At 35.6% G+C, this 9,040-nt stretch overlaps 1 pseudogene; it reads right to left on the minus strand.

The window, feature by feature from the left end:
- Positions 1-6,330: 6,330 nt before the first annotated feature.
- LOC148093679 (elongin-C pseudogene) lies at positions 6,331-6,613 on the minus strand (annotated as a pseudogene).
- Positions 6,614-9,040: the final 2,427 nt, after the last annotated feature.

Here is a 9,040-nt window from a genome sequence, read left to right on the forward strand (position 1 = left end):
GTCGCAAGAGAAACCATATCACTCACAAAGATTGAAGTATTTACTATCTAGTCCTTTGCAGAAGAAGTTTGCTGAGCCCTGACATAGCAATCCAAGGATCTTCCAGAAACCACGAATGCAAACTCTTTAATATCCAGTTATGTTCAAATACCTGACTATGAGAATATATTTCTTTCAGGTGTTAGTTTCAGGAAAGCAGTGCTTCTTCCTGAGCCCTTGGCAAGTTTCTAATCTTACGGATACTCTCAGTCTTATGATGGGTTTTGCTTCTTTCTCTCTTAGCTCTGGTTACCAGGATGTCCTGAGTCAAAATTGCAGTCCTCTGTAGGTGGAACCTATCTTTATCCACTTTTAGTTTTACCTACTCTTAAATTCTCTTCTCTCCGATTTCTTAACTATTAATTTTAGTCTGATGACTTTCTATATATATACTTTTCAGAAAAAGATTAGGTATAAATAAATATGAAAGTAATACATATTATGTTTTGTTTTTTTGTTTATATTGTTCTTTAGATTCCACATATAAGTGAAATCATGTGGTATTTGTCTTTCTCTCACTGATTTATTTCACTTAGCATAATACCCTTTGGTCCATCCATGGTAAGATTTCATTTTTTTTATGTGTTGTAGGTATACTTTGTATGTGATTGTCTAACCACTATGCTGTACACGGGAAACTAATACAAGTAATAGTGAATGTAAAAAAACACCCCAATAAATCTTTAAGGAAGTAAAAGACAATAAAATTAAAAATAAACTGAAAAAAATAAATGATATGTACTCTTTGAACTTTGATATTTTGTATAAAATTCATTGCTTATATGTCTGCCTCTACCTTGTAGTTTAAAAACTCTTTGGGGGTACTGACTATGTCATAATGTGCTTTACAAATAGAACATACTCAATATGTGTGTGTTTTTGTTTGCTTGTTTTTTGTTTTTTTTTTTTGTTAGTAAATTAGTTTTAGAAAATGTTTATTTCAAAAATCAGCACATTGTCCATTAGCCAAGATATGGAAGCAACCTAAGTACCCATCAATAGATATTTGGGTGAAGAAGATTTGGTACATATATATAATAGGATGTTACTTGGCCATAAAAAAGAATGAAATTTTACCATGGATGGACCTAGAGGGTATTATGCTAAGTCAGATAAGTCAGTCAGAGAGATAAATAGCATATGATTTCATTTATATGTGGGATCTAAAGAACAAAATAAACGAACAAGCAAAATTGAAATAAACTTATAGATACAGAGAACAGACTGATGGTTGCCAGAGGGGAGGGGAGTTGGGGGACTGAGTGAAAGAGATAAAGGGATTAAGAAGTACATTAGTAGTTACAGAATAGTCATGGGAATGTAAAGTACAGCCTGGGAAATATAGTAAATAATATTGTACAACTGTGTATGGTGCCAGGTAGGTACTGCAAATATTAGGGGTAACACTTTGTAAAGCATATGATTGTCGAACCACTATGCTGTGTACTTAAAACTAATACAAAATAATATTGAATGTAAACTGTAATTAAAAAATAAAATTTTAAAATAAATAAATAAACTCATGTTGAACAACGACAAAAAAAGATCAGCACATCTTCAACTTAAATTAATTGGCTGCTGATAGTATAAAAAAATAGTCTCTGCAAGGTGCCTGAAGTTGATTACTTGGTTAAAAAAGTTATTTAGTTTTCATTAATAAAAATAACAGTAAATTTCACTCTTTATTAAATGCCTAGTAATACCCAGTGCTATGTGTACACTGTTGAACTTACTCCTCATAGCAGAGTGCAGTAGGCCTTGATGTTCCCATTTCGTAAGATTCTGTAATGAGGCTCAGACAAGGTACTTTGCTTGGAGGGAATGTACAGAATTATGGCCACCAGTGCCTGCAGGAGTCTGGCAAGTGATGTCAGCGAATGAAGCGGGTGGGTGTAATACAGTGTGGAGTCAGGGGAACCAGTGAGCACATGCTTTCTCTAAAGGGCAGCCGCTCAGATGCCGCACTCAAATGTCAGCTCCCTGTTACTTGAGTTTCCGATTTTTCAGAAATCGGAAATCCCGACTTCCACTGAAATGTTTTAACTTTTAAAATCACTGTTTGGGCATAATGAAACATGCTGTGCGTCAGGTTTGGCAACTGGGCCACCAGTCTTCAAACCCTGGATGAAAACTACAGAGGTTGGGGCTACTGCTGAGGTCTGAATCCTGACTCTCCCACATTCCGTGTTACTCTGAGCAGTGTAACCTCTCTAAGCCTTGGTTTTCATCAAATGAGACTAATAGTAGCATGGACTTATTTCTGCTAGTCCAGGACACTGAAGTGCTAGAACACACACATCAGTATGAGACATACTGTGACAATCAGAAATGTTGATCTCAATTATATTTTGACATTTGGAGAGTTTTGGTCAAGTGTTTAGCCCATGCCTGTCACATAGAACATACTTATTAAATGATTACATACTCATTATGATTATGGCTTAAGGGCATATACTTCATAACTTTATATCTAGGATTTGTAGCCAGGTCTTTATAACCACAAAACACACCCTTTTCCCCAGTATAACTCTGTTTCTCATAATTCAGTGTTTTGTTTTGTTTTGTTCCTAACTCTAGTTTTCTAGTTGTTTATCACAATAGAAGCTGACAACAACTTTATGAACCATGAAATATTTTTTTACTGAAAACATATAGCTGATTAAACAAATTATTGCTTTCAAATTTGCTCAAAAAGTTCTTTTTAAAATTCTCTCTATTCACTCTAAATTTAAAAAGCTAAATTTCTCTTAAATGCACATATATCTCTCATTGATGTCAGTGGGAGATAAGAATCCAGAGATGGAATATAGCCTGGAGAATTTTAATTTTCTGTTTATTTACAGCAGGAGAAAATAAAAATAGTATGTTTTCTAGAATGTATCAACATTAAGTATTCTTGCTAGCTGGGTCAAGTACAAAATTATGACTGAAGTTCAAAGCAAAGAATTTCTACATCTTACTGGTAGACATGACGATGCTTTCTTATAAATGAGCAAGCATAGCTGCAGGCATCAAAGATAACAAATGCTATTGAGGAAGGGTTTTAATGAAGCGAAAAGAGTAGCCAAATATGCAGCATAGCTGATAAATATCTCTTTACCTGTATCTTTTCTGTATCTGACTGATATTTTTTATTAAGGGAAATGGTTAGTACAGTGACATAATATTTTCTTTAATAAGATATTTTTCATTAAAATTTTTTAATGTTGACATTATTGCAGTTATCTCCCTTTTTTCCTCTTTGCCCCACCTCCACCCACCCTGCCTCCCCCTCCCTTGGCCTTGACCCCACTACTGTCCATATCCATGGGCTAGGCATATGTGTTCTTTAGCTAATCCCTTCACTTTCTTTATCCAGTCACTCCCACCACCCTCCCCTTGCGCACTGGCCAGTCTGTTCCACGTATCCATGCTTCTGGCTCCATTTTGTTCATCAATTTATTTCGTTAATTAGATTCCACATATTAATGAGATCATATGGTATTTTTCTTTCTCTGAGTGGTTATTTAGCTTAGCATAGTATGCTCCAAGTCCATCCATGCTGTCGAAAAGGGTGTATTTTTTATAGAAAACTTTATATATCTACCTGCAGGGTTATTCTATCCTGAAAGAGCTGGGTAAAACACTAGCTTCTTCATTAACCATAGTCGGAGAGCAAAGCACTGGATTTGGAAATGGAGGACATTGATTCTAGCTTTGCACATACATAACTGTGATTTTGGGCAAATCACTTCATGTATGGCAATTAGAGATGTTAAACCTGAGCTATCAAGAGTGAGAATATTTGTGGCAGCACTTTGTTTCTAGATAAAAGTACAGTGATATTGCTGTAGTTATTTTTATGTGATGATGGTGATGGTATAGAGCACACATCACATTATGCTTTTCTACTAAGGAATTAAACAGTTTCAATTACTTTAATAATAGACAGATACACTTTTCATTATATTCATTTTGATTTTGGCCTCACAGAAGCAGTTAAGTTGAGGTGGTTCATGTTTGTTTTTCTCCCCTGAGAAGTGAGAGTGACTTGGCTGGCAATACAGAGAGTAAAACTGAAGGGCTTGAGGAGAGAATGAGGAGGTTGGAATAAGTAATATGAGGAATGTAAAGTGGACATGAGCGGGTATGAGTAAGTGAAATGTTAAGCAGACGGAAGCCCCTGGTTGTGTGTAACTTAGGAGGCTCAATCAGTTAATTTCTTTTTCTTTCGTATGTATGATGTATGTATGTATTTCAAAATTACCCTGTAGTCTGGGCACAGGAGCAGAAAGACAAACAATATGTATTCATAAAGTATTGGTAATTCTTTAGAGGGATTCAGGAAGAGGGAAAGAAAATAAACATATTGAGGATTTTGGAGAAGAAAATTCTTTAAAAAAAAAAAATCTTTATTGACTTCAGAGAGAGGAAGGGAGAGGAAGAGAGAGACAGAAACATCCATGATGAGAGAGTCATTGATCAGCTACCTTCCTGCCGCCCCCTGCTGGGGGCCGGGGCCACACCGGGAATTGAACCTCGACCTCCTGGATCATTGGTTGATCAGTGGTTGCACTGAGCCACGCCCGCTGGGCATGGAGAGAAAATTCTTTACTTGACAGACAGGGTGTTTAAAAAAATAATGCAAAAGGAAATGGGAAGAGAAGATCTAAAGGAGACTGATTGTGATAGAGAATATGCTTATACTCTAATAATTATCTTTTTTTCTTCCTCAAGATCATACAAATATTATCCAACACTATTTTATATTAGTATTATTATCTGTTTACATAAATATCTACAAGTCACTTGGAATAGATTTTGTCTGTGATATAATGTAGAGATTACTTTTCTCCCTGTAGATATTAAGTTATACCAGCATCATTTACTGAAAGACTATTTTTTTCCCATTGCTTTGCAGGGGCACCTTTATTAAAATCAATATCTGCATATACAAGGACCTGTTTCTGTGCATTTATTTCGTGCGCTGTTTTTTCTGTCTGTCATTGTACCATCAGTACACCATTTTAATTGTAGCTTTATAATAATCATTGATATCCAGTACAGCAACTTCTTTCATCTTTTTCCTGTTTAAGTTTAGTTTATCTTGGTGATTATTGCCTTTTGAGTTTCCAAATACAAATTTAATAATACTTTTAGAATCAGCTTGTCAAGTTACACAGACACAAAACTATTGGAAGACTGAGATCACATTGGAAAAAACTGACATCTTTATAATACTGACTCTTCAATCCATTATCAAAGATGATCCTACAGGCATTTACATTTTTAAAATTTCTCTTAATATTATTTTATAATTTTTTGCTTAGAGATTTTGCATTCTCTTATATTTATTTCTATATTAATTTGACATATTTTGGTGTTTAAATATTTTTAAAAATTATTTATTGTGTCTCTAGTGTATACAAATTCATTTGATTATTGTATATTAAACTTTATTCAGGAACTTTACTTCTCACTTTTCCTCAAAATTTATTATGGAAATTTTCAAACATACAAAAAATAGAATGGTGTAATAAACCTCCACGTGTCCATTACCCAGCTTCAACAATTGTAATTAGTTTTTGAATTTTCTAACCTCATATTTAACTCTTATAATTTTTATAGATTCTTTTGAATTTTTCTATATACACAACCATACTATTTGCAAATAATGATAGTTTTATTTCTTTTAAAGATTATTTACTTACTTTTCCTGCTGCTTAGGATATTCAGAAGAATTCTGAAAAGAAATGATAGTACCTTTTTACAGTGTTTTGAACCTGACTATGCCTTTTTATTTTCATCAAATGACACTTAGGAAAAAGAGATTCTTACATATTTGAGCTTCTTAGGGATCAATGTTTTACCTAAGTTAAGACATGTTTATACTTAAATATTTACATAACTTGAGCAATGCTAGTCATAACTATGATAAATGCAAAACAGGTTTAATAAAACACTAAAGACATGTCATTAGGTAGTTCCCATGTTTAGATTGTAGTTGCACATTTAAATTTCATTCTCAGCATTTACTTCATGGTTATGGAAGTAATTTAGCTTATGGTTACTGAAGTCTCATTCAAAAGATAAGATATAATTGCCCACAAATTGAAATATTTACTTTTCAGTTTGTGAAAATGTTTTTAACTCATTTATTCAGGGGACAAATTTCAACTCTTAACAGTATTCTGCTCTTTGATAAATTGTACAGTTCTCAACAGCATACAGGCAATAGCAAATATGAAAGAATTTTTAACTATGAGAATTGAATGCTAAAAAAATTTAGCAGCTTATTAGATTGTATTTTATTTAACAATTTAGGAAGCTCATAGCCATCAGCAGTTCCAATGTAATTTCAGGTGCAGCTGGGAATTCGGCATTCTCGGTGGGGCTGTTAGTATAGCAAATCTTATAGATGAAACAAGTACATTTAATAGCACATGTGAAGGGATCCTTCTCAAATAGACTTCGATGGCTTCATTTTCCACATCTGAATTGGGTTACTCAACGTGGCTCGTACTGCTGATGTTAGGCCCTATTCTTTTTCTATAATAAATGCCTGACTGTCAGAAGACATCAGCTTGATATACTCGGCATCACAGCCTTCACAATCTCTGTAGGGTTTCTCTCTCCATTATGTTCTTATGAAATTCTGTTTCATTGCTTTAGTTTCTTGTGAACCTCTGCTGCTGGCTCCCTGTGCTCTGCCTCATTCCTCCTACAGGGCCATCTCCTCTCCTTTGCCCTGTGTTTTTTATATTCTTTGAAAATATATATTTATTAAATATAACCTATGTTATTGCTCTGTATTTGGAGTGGAACTGATGCATCAAAGCGTGAATGTTTTTTTCACCTTGACCAGAAGTCAGATTTGGGGGTCACTATAGCAGCAAGGTGAAGGACAATCTGGAGGTGAGCAAGAATGGAGACAACACCACTGTATGAATCCTGGCACCCGCACTGGAGCAATAGAAGTGGAGAAGGGAGGATTGATCTTTCCAATCAGCAGGCAGGCTAAGCTAGGGAGCTCTGAACCTGCCTTCTGACTCAGAATTCTGGGGATTAGAGGTCATGAGAAAAAGCTGCAGGGCAGGGACCAATTAAGTCAAAGATGTTGGTGGCTCTTACTATTAATGACTACGGGACATTTTTCCTACTGGAGTAGAAATTGCTGAGAGACCTCAGTTAGAAGCCAGGTCTGGTGTGGCAAGATGGGGACAGGATGGGAAGACTGAGATACACACTGAGTCGTGCGTTGTCATGAGGAGAGGACTAGCATTGTGTACTTAAAACATTTACAGGAACGGTAATAAGCTCTTAGAAGGAGGAAAAGAGATGACGGAGGTGGAGGAGAGAAGGGAGAGAGAAAGAGGGAGAGAGAGAGAGACCAAATCAGAGAGTCAAATATAAGTGAATATTTCTGTTAGTCCAAGTTCCTCACAAAGCAGAAAGCAGCTGTGGGTGCATAGCTTGGCCCTGTGAAATTTATCCAGAGTCTTTCTCACTCATAATATTTGAGTCTAAAAAATGAAGGCATAACGACAGTGATATAAGAAGACACTCCCGCCTTGTTTTCAAAATAAATAAAAGAATTCTCCCATCAAGTTTGATTTTACGTTTACTATAATAGTATATTAATTATTATTAATAATTAGTGGTAGTAGCAGCTAGCTGGACATTTATATCCCCTTGTCATTTAAATAAAACCAGAACTTATAGACCAGGGAGGCCTGATCTTACAATATCTATGTAAGAGGAGCTTTTCATGAATTCATTTAGCAAATATCTGCTAAGGGCTTATTAAGTGCCAGGAAATAGTCTATGCCCTGGAAGTGCATCCGACTTGACGTCAGATGCATTCTGGTTTTTGCTTGCTTGTTTTCTATTCTCTGTTCATTTCTGTATGATACATTTTTTTCAGAAACCAGATTGTAAATGCCACTCAAGACTTCAATGTTGTCTAAGCTCATGCTTTTCCTCTGATGAGGAATCCTCACTGTCTTAGATTAGAAATACATGAATCCCCACACCAGTGTTTTAGAAATTTCCTGCACATGCAACTGTGGAGCATGTGTTTCTGTTTCTCTCTCTGACTGTGTTGCAAAGAGAATAATTCTGGCTCTTTCTCTTGTGGTGCCTGGGAGAGTGAGCTCTGCACGCAGTCTGAGCACTCAGTAAGTGCTGCGGAGAGGGAATGAGTGTGGAAAAATCCAGAAAATGTTTGTTTCTATTGGGATTTATGAGCTCCTTAGAAAAGAGAGGGAAGACTTAAACAGTACACTTAGGGGATCTTATTTCTTTTGACCCCTTAAACATTAAAAGAGAAGAAACAAAACAATCTTAAAGTTTGATTGAGGAATAAACACCCACCGAACGAATCTGACTTATTGAAGTTTTATGAACCTCCGAACGGCAGGTGTAAGTAGCTTTGCTGGAGCTTAGGTGTACGTGTCTGCCAAGCAAGGTAACTTTTAAAGAAAAGAGTTCTTTGTATCTTCTCAGATCGGAAACTGAGTTGGTAGCTTAGCTTTTGCTCTTAGAAAATAGCGGGTAAAAAAGAAAAAGATGCCATCTATGTAGTGATTGTAGAACAACGTCAGTAACAGGCCTAATCTCAGGTAAAGCAGCCCACAGGTCGTGTACGGATAAAGAAAACGGAGACTGGATTCTCTCCATGTTGCTCAGGCTGGGTGATATCTGAGGCTAGCCAAGGCAAAACTCATTGTGTACTTTCCCAAAACTCTCCAACAAAACTGTATTATAAACTTAAGCCTGCTAAGTGACTAGATTTTAACTGTTCCCAACACTAGAAAAAAATGATAATTATGTGACCGGATAGAAGTGTTAGCTAAAGCTCCTATGACAGTCCCATTGCAATATAAATGCATCAAATCAATGTGTTGTACAATTTAAACTTACACAATATTGCATGTTAAATATAACTCAATTAAAAAAACTAAACCAAAACAGAAAAACCCAAAAACCTCATAGGGCTCTCCTTGGTGACCTCTGTGTCCAG

Source organism: Miniopterus natalensis, chromosome 2 (genome assembly GCF_054644295.1).
Source record: "Miniopterus natalensis isolate mMinNat1 chromosome 2, mMinNat1.hap1, whole genome shotgun sequence".
Classification (NCBI taxonomy): Eukaryota; Metazoa; Chordata; class Mammalia; order Chiroptera; family Miniopteridae; genus Miniopterus; species Miniopterus natalensis.